This window comes from Micropterus salmoides, unplaced genomic scaffold (genome assembly GCF_014851395.1).
Source record: "Micropterus salmoides isolate LMB-PRFRI ecotype aquatic unplaced genomic scaffold, ASM1485139v1 Ms_hic_scaffold_19, whole genome shotgun sequence".
NCBI lineage: Eukaryota > Metazoa > Chordata > Actinopteri > Centrarchiformes > Centrarchidae > Micropterus > Micropterus salmoides.
The window spans coordinates 4,353,025-4,367,431 of NW_024041039.1; the positions used below are offsets into that span (position 1 = coordinate 4,353,025).

The 14,407-nt window shown below is 40.8% G+C and overlaps 1 protein-coding gene and 1 long non-coding RNA gene across 4 annotated transcripts in view; one reads left to right on the plus strand and one right to left on the minus strand.

Moving 5' to 3' along the window:
• LOC119910711 (neuronal PAS domain-containing protein 3) overlaps positions 1–14,407 on the plus strand; it is a 659,826-nt gene that overhangs the window by 309,493 nt on the left and 335,926 nt on the right. The window lies entirely within an intron of this gene.
• The window catches only part of LOC119910717, a 102,211-nt gene that overhangs the window by 26,648 nt on the left and 61,156 nt on the right, over positions 1–14,407 (minus strand). For both annotated transcript variants that reach the window (XR_005445689.1, XR_005445690.1), the window contains exon 4: positions 8,465–8,622. This is a non-coding gene — a long non-coding RNA (uncharacterized LOC119910717). The remainder of the gene's footprint in view (positions 1–8,464; positions 8,623–14,407) is intronic.

A 14,407-nucleotide genomic window follows, 5' to 3' on the forward strand; every position in this document is an offset into this window, starting at 1 on the left:
TTTGAGGTACTTCACAAGTGATTCTTTCAACTAGATGCTAGCAAACTCTCAACCAAGGTACAGATGCTCAAGAACAAACTCTATGAATGAGCCATTGATTTGGACGCTGTGTTCTGTGGAATAGGCAGAATTCTAAGCAAAGCATCATCAAAATTGTTGACAACTAAACATTATTTTGCAAACTTTTCTACACTATAGTGCCAATAATTTTACTGTATTCTTTTTTTCACCAATTGCACCAAAATGATAGTGATGTGATCTCACCCCAACCGGTCGAGGCAGATGGCCGCCCACCCTGAGCCATGGTTCTGCTCGAGGTTTCTGCCTCTTAAAAGGAAGTTTTTCCTTGCCTCTGTCGCCTAGTGCTTGCTCTTGGTGGGAACTGTTGGGCTTCTGTAAATATCATCACAGAGTACGGTCTAGACCTGCTCTTTTATGAAAAGCGCTGTGAGATAACTGTTGTTGTGATTTGGCGCTATATAAATAAAATTGAATTGAATTGAATTGAATGTGTTGGTGAATAAAGTCCATAACAAAATGAAGTTGAAATTGATTTGTGTGGGACCAGTTGACAAACATTTGAATTGTGTCTAATTTGGAAAAAAAATATTGAATGAAAACCTAATGTTTTAATTAATTGAACATAAATGTATATTTTTACTACTCCAAATAAAATATTGAAAGGTAAACTTAAATATATTGTTGATCAGAAGTGTTTTATTTTTAATTGGATCAGTTGACATTCATTGTGTTACTCTTATACAAGTTCATTACATTTTTTTGCTTAAGTAACCTAAAACAATTTTGTGGAATCTGTTGAAAAAATAAATATAATTCAAATCAAAGCTTCAGTTTTTTGAGTGAACCAAGATGGGACAACAAATACACCTTTTATGACCATTTGATTTTGATATATAGCCCAAACACCAGTAAGCTGTGCATCCAGACCTAAAGAGAACAGGTCTTTTTAGCCTCAAATGGCCTATGAAAGTAAACTCCAAACATTAATGGGAAAAGAACGTAGATATATTGGATAGTTGCTGTTGCTTGTTTGCAAACAAGAAGAACTGTAAGTGTGGTGCAGATGGTTTTATCACGCTACATCACGCAGCCCTAAAATGTCGATCATCTTTACGTTTTCTTAACATAGACCATGTTGATATAGTTTAAGTACGTGTACGGCTGTACAAGATATTTAATATATTCAGTAGATATATATTTTTATGACCCTATTCACAGCCATACTATTCAAACCAAAAGAACTACTAATATGATGCTAATTTGTATCAAGCTGCGTGGCGCTGCTAGAAGGAATTGTAGTTTCAAAAATATTATTGTATTTCATATAATTGGAAGTTGCAAATACTGAGTGCACACGGGTGGGTTTAAAAGGGTGGGAATCACATTTGTGTAATACGATTTTAAATATCTAATTGTTAAATGGATGAAAATCAAGTTTGACCATATTTGACAGCACCCCCACTTTGTGAGTCTGTCTATATGGGTATAGTCACATAGCTGAAGTCAAGATTACAGGTCAGCTCTCACAAATGGTTAGTTCTCCCTAACAGCCACAATTAATTTTGTACATTATGATTTATTATTTTTATTTGAGTGAATTGGGATGATAATGGGGAAAACAGCAAGCAAGATAGATAAATAAATTAAATTAACACAAAATGTATGGTCACATTTTTGGTTTAATTTAACATTATCTATTTTGTAGCACTGTGCATGTAAATGTCATGTTGAGTCGACCGAGTCCTCCAAGACTTTTAATGAGTCTGTTTCTGTCGCAGCATGAGACTGCCTCTCTAGCCACGTTTGACTACCCGGTGAACGACAATGGCCTGAAGCCTGTGATGGAGCAACATGGCCCGGTGCTGCCCGAGGACCTGGACTTTATAAAGGAACAGATTGCTGGACCGACCGCTGGACACTAATGCAGCTCAAGGCCAGAAGGTACCGTCCAGTTCTGCCTGTGTGAAATCATCATTGCTCCAACAACCAGTGTGTGTGATTTGTATAGAAAAGTAACTTATAACACGATCCATAAAATATTTATCCCAACTTTCCCACAGTCTCTTAACTAATCCACTGCTGTTGAAAGTCTGGTAATGGTTCCAACTTGGAACCGGTTCTTGATACCCAACCCTATTTCAGATATGATGGTGCCTGACCTTTTAAGGGCTTTTTAGGTGACCAGAAGGATTTTAAATTATATTCTGGATTTTACAGGGAGCCAGTGCAGAGAAGCTGGTGTGAGAAATATGTGATCTCTTTTAGCCAAAAAATATCACATTAGAACACCTTAAAACTACTAACTATTATCAATAAATAACCAGAAATAACAAAGTTATTTAATTGATATATTTATTTAGAGGTTAATTAAGAACCCACATATTATATATGTTTTCTGGTGTGGGAGGAAACTGGAGCACGTGGAGTAACCCCATGGTGGAGAGGGGAGAACATCAAACATCACAGGGCACATAGAAACAAACATCCATTCATACACATTCACACTTAAGCACAATTTAGAGTCACCAATTAACCTGCATGTCTTTGGACGGTGGGGGGAAGCCGGAGCACCCGGAGAGAACCGGGACAGACACGGGGAGAACATGTAAACTCCACACAGAGACGCAGACGACCAAGGTTCAAACCCTGGACCTTCTTGCTCTGAGGCGACAGTGCTAACCACTGCGCCACTGTGCCGCCCCTCTCTTAGTTTGTGGTTTGGTATTTTTGGTCAATTCAGAATCTACATAATAAATGATTTATGATGTGGGGGGAAGCCGGAGCACCCGGAAAGAACCGGGACAGACACGGGGAGAACATATGAACTCCACACAGAGACGCAGATGACCAAGGTTCAAATCCTGGACCATGACCAAGGTTCAAACCCTGGACCTGCTTGCTCTGAGGCGACAGTGCTAACCACTGCGCCACTGTGCTGCCCCTCTCTTAGTTTGTGGTTTGGTATTTTTAGGTCAACCTGAGGAGAAAATCCAACTCCACACAAAAAGAGTCAGGCCCAGGAATTGAACCAGCACCTTTTTGTGTGAGGCTGAAGTTAAATCCATACCCTTTTTTCCCTTGGAAAGCAAAAACAATGTATGTCAGCTTTCCATATAGCTCTTCAGGAGCTGTTCAGGTCTTGAATTTCTTGCTGCAGTGCTGCGTGCTCTCGGTCGACCTTCTGTTTCTCAGCCTTCATTGCATTGCGTGCACTTTCTAAAGCTCTTTCACTGTTCAGGTTTTCTTTGAGCTTCTGGACCTCTCGTCGAAGGACATCATTTCTTCGACTCGTGGCATCTTTTTCCGTTGTCAGCGATTTGTACAGGACCTCCAGTATTTTTTCACTTTGCAGTCTGCCGTAGAGCTCTTCAACCTCCAGCTGTAATGTGTGGTTTTGTTGGATCAAGGCTTCGTTTTCTTCTTTCACGACATCATTCCTGTCTACCAAAGCTTGTTCCTTTACAAGCCTTTTCTCCACCTCCTGAATTTCTTTTTTCAGGATTTTATTTCTGTGCCTTAGATTCTTTTTCTCTCCTTTCAGTGAGTCATAAATTGCCTTTGTAACAGTTTTGTTTTCTATCTCCTCACTGCACTGTTGGATTTCTTGATGGAGTTCATCGTTGCGTTGTCTTAAGGCTCCTATCTCCTCTCTCAGCGGACCACACTTGCCTTCATATTCTTTCATACCTCGAAACTTTGAGTGGAGCGTTGCAAGTGTTTTAAGAAGCTCATTTTGTTTTGCAGAGACAACTTTTTCTTCTGCTTTCAGGGCTTATATTTGTCTTTCATGGCTTTTCTGTTCTGGATCCTACTGGTAAGGTCCTCAATGTCTATTTGGATGTCTTCATTTTCTCTGCACATAAATCCCATGTTGTGCAACTTCTCCCTACACATGACACCGAAAATCTTTTGATCTTCATAATCTTTGTAGAGCTTCTGGCGTTGTTCTTTCAGTGCTGCGTTCTGCTGGCTGATGGTCACTTTGGAAACTTCCATTTGCTCATTCATTTCCCGCAGAGCCTTTTCATATCGGAGATCTTTGGATATCTCCCGAATCTCTTGTCTCAGGTCGTCATTTTGCTGGCTTATCGCCTCTTTCTCTGCTTTCAGTGTGTCATACGTTTCATCCAGAGCAGTTAAATTTCTACGCTTTTCTTTGAGCTCCTGGATTTCCTCTTGTATGCTGTAATTTTGGAGCCTCATGGCCTCTGTTTCCTCCTTAATGACATTACACAATTCCTCCAAAGATGGTTCATTTTGGGGTCTTCTCCTGAGCTCCTGAATTTCTTGTCTCAACGCCTCGTTTTGCTGGCTTGCTGCTAAGAGCTCTGCTTTGACTTTATCATAGTTCTCATCAAAGGATTTATCATGTGTCTTATTGTGTAGCTCCTGACGTTCTTTTTGCAAAGCTTCATTGGCTTTCAAAATGGCTTCTTTCGCCACTTGCATAGCGTTGGACATTGCATCCAATTCTTTTTGAGTTTGGCTATTTTCATGGAGCTCTGCTAGTTGTTTTTTCTCATATTGTCTAGCGTACCTTTGCAGTTGGAGATCTATTCCTTCCAGTTGTTGAATGACTGAATCCAAGTCCACTTTGATTTCTTGGTCAGATATATCTGCTTGTTCTTGGCTGACGTCCATGCCCAGATTGTCAAAGAACTTCTCAGAAGGGACTGTTTCCTCGATGCAGCTCATTTTTCTTCTCTCTTAACGACTGTGTTAACCACCGCTTGTTTTTCTGGGCTCTGTACACGAAGCTCAGTTGTAAATGATTGATTAGACTGAGGAGCTGAAGTTTCAGAATGTGTTCACTCTGTGGCTTTGATCTTCAGAATGTGGAAGCAGGCAGTGACATCACTTTCCCCTCAGAACGGTGTTTATGACATCATCAACATTATGACATCGTCTAAATTCTGATCGATAAAGTACAGGAAGTGAGGGAACCTTTCACACAGCATGGTGTTTATGAAATGGTAAAAAGACAGAGGATCAAGTCTGAATCTACACATTTTTATACACAGAACATATCTTCCTGTTGTCTACGTCTTCTCGCATAAGAAGCAATCAATCGCTCCCAAAATCTGGGAGCAATACTGTTTTTCCACTGTTTGGACACAAACATCCTCTTGCATTAACCCTTTCTGGTCTGCCCTGTCCAAACCTGGGCCAACGTCCCAGAGAAGTTCACACATCCTAGCAACTTTTTGATGCAGCTGATAACATTAATATCTTGCAAGTATTGATTTATAATTTACTGGGGCTATGCTGAAGTTTGTCTGCAGAGGAGATGCTGGATCATCAGCCAGCACACAGCTGAAACACAGAAGGTTTTAGAAAGTCACACAGACCCAGGTGAAATACAGGCAGCCTCAGCCAGTAAAAGCACAGCCAGAGATGTACAGGCAGCATCAGATACAAGCAGCTCAGACCCTAATGGAGGACTGAGGTAATGCTTAGCAAGGGAAGCTGGTGAGGCACATACTGACACATTTCATAAATCAAAAATTTAATGAGGGGATCTGTGCCCCAGTAGAGCTTTATGTCAAGCAACGCCCCTGAGCAAAACCACATAAACTCAATAATATCTCTGGAAAAATAAATAATATTCCTGACATGAAAGTAACGAGTGAAGGAGATATGACCCTAGTAGGTTTCAGGAAAAGGTCTAAAATGTTAAACTAATGCGACTCTGTGATGTGTATTAGGACCCAAAAGAATAAACACACAATTTAGTTTCTTTATTTAGATTTTCAATTAGACATTTAATCATTCAAATCCAAATATACTTTATGTCAGAGTCACAATGTGATATATGAAATCATGATCACAATGATGCAGACTGTAGACACACAAACAACACACACACACACACACACACACACACACACACACACACCCTCTGTCTATAGATTTTTTTGTCTCACTCATGACCAGCCTCAGGCCCGTTCAGGTTCCTGTGTGAAACTTTATACAAAGACAATATTTAGTTTTCATTGAAATTACGTAGGTTTGCGTATTTTGACTCTAATATCCTGTCTTGAACTTTCCTCACGTGGACTTAAAGGCTACGTTCACACTGCAGACCTTTTAGTTTACACGTGGCCCATATCAGACTGAAGTGTGAACTGGCCCCGGCCTGCAAGTGACCCGCATGCGCAGAAGAATAAAAGGACGTCATACGCAGCACGCTGTCGTACAGAAGGAAACGAGGAGCCATAGAGGTTAGCTCCGGTTCGCTCATACTTGCTAACCCTCGTGATTTTCACAGGAGACTCCCGTGTTTCATTGCCCTCTCCCGGTTTCTCCAGGGCCGGGCTGTTTCAAGGCACTTTGGGGGCCCCAGGCAAAAGGGATCTGGAGGGCCCTATATCGAACTAAGCTGAACGCCCCAACCCTTCAGGAATCTCATAGACACAAAATTCCAATCTTCAAACTTATTTTTATCTTTACTACCAGATAAGTTTTAGAAAGTGCATACACATACATTATAGTACATTTTAAATACAAACCCCCTACTATACTACAACTCACCATTACTACAGCTGTATGAAACCAATGTAAACATTTTGCTGGGATTTAATTGCAGTAAACGGATCAAACTGATGCTGAAATAACACAATATGATGCAGATTTGTTAAACATATGAATTCATGCTTTGTCAGGTCTGTCAGCAAGTCAGCAGGACAACAACTTCTAAAAGGTTTGTTTTCTGAATGGAGTTTGGATCGATCAGGGCTATGCTACGCTAACTTGTTCACAGTAAAGTACAACGATAGCTGGAATAAAGTTACAGACACATATTTTCTGAACTCACCAGGTAGTTCAACTTCCTCGCTTTCTTTCTCCAAGTAATGCAGTGTTTTCTGTTTTTTATATAAATATGAAGTATTAGTCCAACAGAGCTCTGGGTGCCAACCGACGCTAACAACATTTACATTTATTCATTTATTTTAGCTTTTATCCAAAGCGACTTACAATTGCTATATATGTCAGAGGTCGCACGCCTCTGGAGCAACGAGAAGTGTCTTGCTCAGGGACACAATGGTGGATGGGTCACAGTGGGGGATTGAACCAAAGGCAAGTGTCTTAGCCACTGCTCCATCACCCCTTCTAACAACAACAGTGAAACCGATGTGCACGGAAGCTAGCTGCTGAGAAGCTCCAGTGAAGATAAATCAATGTTTCCATCCGCAAAACTAAAGTGAAAAGCTAATTTAATAAAGCAGTTTACTCCGAGCTCCTCCCACGGGTAAACGGCGTAGTTGTCAGAGTGTAATCCAAACCGACCGCAGTGTTTATTTGTCCAAAAGCTGCAGCGCTGCTCTCTGCTCTGTCCTCAACTTCTCCAAGTGTAGCAGCTCTCCGCCGGCCAGCGGCATTTCAATCCCCCGCTCTGCCCGGCCCTCTCCACACAACGCTCTGAAGCCATCGGTGATGTCAGGATGATCTCAACGCTGATAGGCTACAGCGACTTAGCGTCATGCGACTTTCTCGCTTGAGTTGAAAATGCACGCAAAGGCCTTCTCCTTGCCGGCAGCGCCCTCTTCGCACCGCCCGACAGGAAATCGTGGCGCTATGTGTCTTTGCATTGACTTTGTATGTAAACGCAGCGCCCACAACGCTCACTTTGCTTTTGGTCTGTAAGCACCTTTACAAAGTTACAATCTCCTTGTTTGTTTAACGTAATGTCTGCAGTCTGTAGATGAGGATGAATCAAGTTCACCAGTTCATGGGTGCCACAAACAGGAGTCACCAAGTATTGTAGAAAGTCAGACCCACACAATGCTGAACCAGAACCAAAGACACTATCATAAAATACAGTCTGCATTATCATCTCTAATTCATAATTCTTATCATTTCAAGTTTTAACTTTCAACTTACTCTTTTCTTAGCAAACATCTCATTTCCTCTAGCTCATGTTAACTGTGAATGAAATGTAATCTGCGTTCAATAAAGTAGTAGTCATACATGTGAAACAACAAACCTGGATTTGAACATTTTTCAGTTACCTAGCCAGGTAAAACTCCCAAATTCCAGAGTGAAAACAAATGGCGTGCTTATTGTAAAACACAGGCGAGCCAACACTAGACAAAAAGGAATACACACACTTAAATACCCAAGAGAGGTGGAGGAAACGAGACACAGGTGGAAACAAAAATCAACTCAAGGACAGGAAGTGAACTGACAAAGACCCACGAGGAAGGATTTAACAAAAGAAAACAGGAAATCACCAAACTCACAACCAAAACCAGGACATCCAGGGGTTAAAGTAGTTTTCATCAGAATTTGATAAACGCCTGTTTGTCTCATGTCCACATTCTCACCAAAACACTTCCTATTCAGCTCAGTCAGGAGAGACTTAAATGAAAAAGAGGCTTAAAGAGGAATTAAAAGGAAAAGGAACAGGAGAGTTTAAGAAATGTGAGAGGGATGTATGGCCTACCTGGTGGAGGGGCTGTGACCACAGAGGCCAGAACCAGAATGGATGTGAAGGGCTCAGTGGGATCACTGAAGACTGCTTGATCCACCAGCTGCTGGAGCGAGAGAGGGAGGGAGGCCTGGAGCTGGAGTGATGCTGCAGTCTTTTATCTGGTCGGGGTCCTCCAGGAGAGAAAAGACAGTTTGAAAGTCTGACAGCAACAAATGATTGGCTCACAGAGGTTGTGGCAAATTCTGATTGGTTTAACTGAAAGAATGAACGCCCTCAATCTAATGACGGAGTTGGAAGCAGAAAAAAGGAAGAGAGGGGGCGGGGGAGAAATAGAGTCAGCATGAACGATGTCTTCCTGATTCAACTTCTGCTGAGTTTCCTTAATCTTAAAAAAAAGAGCTGCAAAGATAAAATGAGGAACCAGCAGATCTCAGAGCAGTAAAATATCATCTTATCTGTGTTCTTCAGCAGCTGCTACAGTATCACCATATTGCACCATGGACATCAGGAGTCAGATTCTGGTGGGAGAGGAGTTTGACTCTTCACCTGTCTGTTCATGTGTGCTGTCAAACATCACCATGGATCCTGTCTGTTTTCTAATAAACACTATCTGAAGAAAACAAGTTGCATCATTGCAAACATTATTTTAACTAACAATCTTCACACCTTCAGCTTCCTCTTCTTCTTCTTTTCGCTTGGTGAAACACGTCATTGTCACAAATAGACTGAATGAACAAAGTGTGAACTCTGATGGCTGCATCTCATGTTGCTGATCAAGAATTTGGGGTCTCTGTCAGTCACTGTGGATGAGAGAAAACTACATTTCAAAATGTAAAATTGTAACAGAGTTTTTGGCTGTTTGGACATCGATAAGAAATTCAGAGAGACTGAAATCTAAAACAGACTAAAAGTCACTATGAGGAAGTGACATCATCCTAACCACAGGAAGTAGCTGCAGCGTCTCTCTACTAAAGCACTAGTTTAGAAACTCAGACAGTTCTGAGCACGAGAACAAGAGACAGAAGAAAGAGACTCAGAGAATCATGATGGTTGAGTTCAAATGGATTTCTTTATTTCTTCCAGCGGTGCTTCAGTTTACAGGTAAGAATACATATATCACATATATAAATGGAAGGCACATTGTAAAAAATAACTTGATCAATATTATTAAAGATTCTTTATTAGCTACATTTTTTAACTAAGAAAACCAAATCTGTTGTTTCTAATGTGGTGAGTTTAGTGAACTCTTGGAAACTAAGGATAAAGAAATAATCGTCACTAACTATGAACATAACAGACATTTTCTCATTTCACTTTATTTTTCATCATTTTCTCAACAGCAGCAGCTGAAAAACTTCCCCCTCCTTCACTGTCAGAGTTGGAGATGACGTCACTTTGCCTTGTGAAAATGTGATAGACGGTCAGCAAAATGTGAAATACTACATGGCTCTTTTGGTTCAGGAAACACAGCAGCAGTAAGCTGTTAACTTGGGCAGATTGTTGAAAACACCAAAGCTAAATCAGACAGACTGAGTGTTACAGAGAACTGTTCTCTGGTTATAAAGAAGGTCACAGTCGAGGATGTTGGTCGTTACACTGTCAACAGTTCAATCAGGACAACAAGCTCCAGACTCTCATGTTTATCTGTCTGTTATTACCAGTGAGTATTTCCATCATAATGTTTTCAGCTCAAACTGTCTTGTTAGAACAATATACTGAAACATTACAATAATTATGATCACAGTGATGAAGTTAACTTTACTCTTGTTGTCTTTCTCTCACAATATCTCCATCTTCACCAGTGACTGAACGTAAGGACGCTGATAAGGTGACGTTGCTCTGTGTTGAAATGAACAGTTCTGTAGACACACAGTGAAGTGGCTGTATGAGGGTAAAGATGTGGACAAAGATAACAAAGACATGAAGACATCACAGTCTGTCTGCTACGCCGCTGTGTCTTTCCTGGATTTCATTTTAGTTACAAATCAAAGTCTAACTTGAAGTGTGAAGTGACAGATGGTTACTCTGGAAAAGTGCAGCTGTTCACCTTCAGCCCTCAGTCCTCAGGTGAGAAAACAGGTGAGAATATGCTGAGCTGGTGTGCGTTTCCCGAACAACCACGTAAGGTAACGTTGAACTATGTTGGTACGATGCATCGTTACACAAACAAACATCTGAAATACGACCGTTTCCCTAAACTGTCATACTTTGAACTAATTAGTTTGAGCCAACGTAGGTCGAACTAACATGTTTCCAGGTGTGTTCGTCTGACTTTCACAGCACGAAACTCACAAAACGTCATATTCTGCCTAAATATGTCAGTTGTGACCGATATTAAGTGACATTATTTTGCTAACTTATTATTTAGGCTTTTATATTATTGTCGTACCGGCAACAACAAGAAAATCAACAATAGCGTTAATGAAATCAACAATAAATATATATAACCTAATCATTTTATTTAGCCTAAATATCGGCTATAATTAGAAGAAAAAATGAAGACTATTAGCGATTCAAGACATTTAGTGAAATAGGTTTAGTATCTTTGTGTCAACACTGTAACACTATTATGAATCTCTTGGCATCTGACATCTAGGTTTTGAGAACAGCTCAGTGCGCTAAGTGTCTGAGCTTACGCATGTTCTCTATTGAGACAGATACGACTCCCGTGAGTTCTCTATTTATCTTTGTTATAAAGGCAACGAAAACTCTCAGGGATTTATTCATTACAGTACTTTCATGGATTTTATGCTGTCCCTTTTTATGTTTGTAATGAAGACTAGAGAACACCCATCTTCCCCAGAGGCCCAGAAACGTATACATGTAGGTAATATTAAAAGTCTTGTCTTTACATTCTCCGTTTTGTCCTTTAACCTTTGTACTGGGTGACTAATATTAAATTAAGTTATTGTGAGCAGACGGGTAATCTGTGAGAAAACACCTGCTGTTTGTAGATGGTCTACACTGAGATACTTAGCCTACTGAATCAATGCAACCCTACCCATGACCCCACAAATACATTTAAAAGTACTTTTAAAACTAATTTATTTTAAATCACCTTAAATGTTTGTACAGCAGGATTATCTAACATTCCCTGCTTAAAACACATCACATCCACCTCCTAACACTGCATTTTCTGCTCTCTGTGACGTAGTCACCGTGAACTAAGCTTCTAACCACAGGTCAGGAGCTGTAGTTCCAACTATGCAACTTAACAACAGTTGGTGCGAACGTTCGTCTGAACTATGGTTTCAGGGAACACCTGCGTCGCTTAACGATGGTTCGTACCGTGTAAGTTACCAACTTAGTTACCTCCGTAGTTCCAACTAGGGTTTTAGGAAACAGTTGCGTCGCAACTGCAAAGTTCCAACCAAGGAAGTTGCTACCGCAGTCAGCAACGATGCTTTTGGGAAACACACCCCTGTTCAAGATGATTAAAACCACCAAAACATTTGTTTATTTGATGACTTTTCACAGTGATGAACTTTACTCTTGTTTTCTTTCTCTCGCAATATCTCTGACATCTAAACCAGCAACAACAACAACAACTAAACCAGCAACAACAACAACAACTAAACCAGCAACAACAACAACAACAACAACTAAACCAGCAACAACTAAACCAGCAACAACAACTGAAACACAAAATCAACAACCATGATGCTTCAACAAAACTACAAGGTAGTAACTCATCTTTCTCTGGAGTCTCTCTGTCTTCCTGTCAGCCTCTTTCTCTTCCTGTACTGTTGATGCTTCGATGGGCGGAGTCTGATTCAACTGTCAAACTTTCGGATCAGTTATCACCATTGATAAACACACATAGAATATTATATTTTTTAAATAGTACTTGAAATAGACCCGCAAGGAACCGCAACGTGCATGCATTTGTAGGCCGCACGGCACGCATGAAAAACTGCAAAAGACCGGTGAAAGGCCGGCGAGCAGAGCTGAGAGGAAATGATCAACAGCAAGCCTCAGTTTATCTGTAACGTTAAATGTACAATGTAAGTTACACTGACTAATGATAGAGGCTGCAATCCCCCACAATCGCCGTGCACAAACACACACTGATTCCACTATCAGTCGACTTTGGGCAAGACTTGACAATTCTGATTGGACCATGTCAATCGTTAGTTGGGGACAGCCCTAAATTCATTATTGATTCTCTCTCTCTCAATTTTCAAATTTCAATTTTCAGTTTCAAACTGGCTTGATTGGCATGAAAGAATAATGTTCATATTACCAAAGCAACAGTAATACATTAAAGGAAAACAAACAAAGAACCATAACAATAATAACATTGTCGCTATAGTAACGGTATGATGGTTTCATATTTGTGTTCCTCTGGTTGTCTTCAGGTTTTGACATGTACGTGTATATTTAGCTGCAATTATTTCACATCTTTGTGTTTCACCTAGTAGGTATGGAAGTTTTCCTTTATAGGTTTCAGTAATTTGTAGTTTTCTCTTAGATCTTTGTGTTTTTCACATGTGTGAGGAAGTGTTGTTCATTTTCTATTTCCTGTGATGTACAAAGTGAGCAGATCCTTTCCTCTCTAGGAAGCCAGGTTTGTCTCTGGCGGCCCGTCTCGATGGCCAGGTTCTGATCACTGAGTCTGAACGTGATTGTAGAATTTGGTAGCTCTTTATTGGATTTGGATCACTGAGTATTGGCCTAGTTCTGCTCTGCCGACGTTGTTTGGGGTTTTTTCTGTCTACATACAAAATGCTCTTACAGAATTCTGTATGAAAAGATTCAGTTGGGTGTTTCTCCCATTTTACAAACCTAGACCTGAGTGGACCCCATATTTACCTCCCATAAAGGGAAGTTGGTTCCAGGACCGATTTGAAAATCTTTAGCCAGATCTTTATTGGTATATCATGTTTTATATTTCTTCAGATGGCATAGAAAGCTCTCCTTGCTTTGTCCCACAGATCTTTCACAGCCATGTTGAAGTTTCCTGTTGTGCTCATGAGCCCAGATATGTGTAATTTTATAGATGTTGTGTCTAAATATAATTTGTGCTTGTTTTCTTGATGTCTGCATCGTTTTTGGAAGACCATGATCTTTTTTTTAGGTTTACTGTCAGGGCCCAGGTGAGACAGAATTCATGCAGCTGCTGGAGTCTTAGGACTTACTGTAGTCATCTGCAAATAGAAGGCATTTAATCTGTGTGTCATGCAGTGTGAGGCCGGGTGCTGCAGATTTTTCTAGATTATTTGAGCCCGTTCTCATCTCAGGGTGTCCAATACCGACGCTTTCAGAAAAAGTGACAAAGCATAGTTATTTGGGAGAGACCGTAGGAACTGTGATTGGTCAGCAATACCTCCGACAGGAATGCCCCGTGCTTTGGAGTAAACTTTACAAGCGGGCAAACCAGCCATTCACGTTAGCGGAGGGCTAAAAAGGAAGTTAGCCTGCTCGGCCGGCAAAAGTCAACAGAGTGGACGCTGAAGCGCTGCCACCTACAGCTGTGCACGTCGACCGCAATGTGCACAGCTGTAGGGTTAGCCGCCAACGTCAAATAATTAAGCTTTGACACGTTGTCTCACAGCGTTGGTAATGACGCACTGAGATGAGAACGTGTTGGTGCTTTGGGTTTTATACATATATTGAAGACAGTTAGAATGCATTGGTTTTATGATGTCATATGTTTTCCCTCCAACAACACACTCAATAAGTTTAAAGAATAAGACATCTCTCTCTCTCTCTCTCTCTCTCTCTCTCTCTCTCTCTCTCTCTCTCTCTCTCTGAGTGGAAGGTGAGTGAGTGGTGGTTTGGTGAACGCTGCGTTGAGTGAGTTTCCAAACTTTTATATGTTTATGTGTGTTTTTTGTTTCTTTATATCGTGTTAGTTGAGAGTTTTGTCTGTTGTGGTTGTGTTTGTTGGTGGCGGGCAGCATGCCCGTTGTAGATGTGGAAGTGGATTTTGTGAAGCTGACACGCCGACACGCA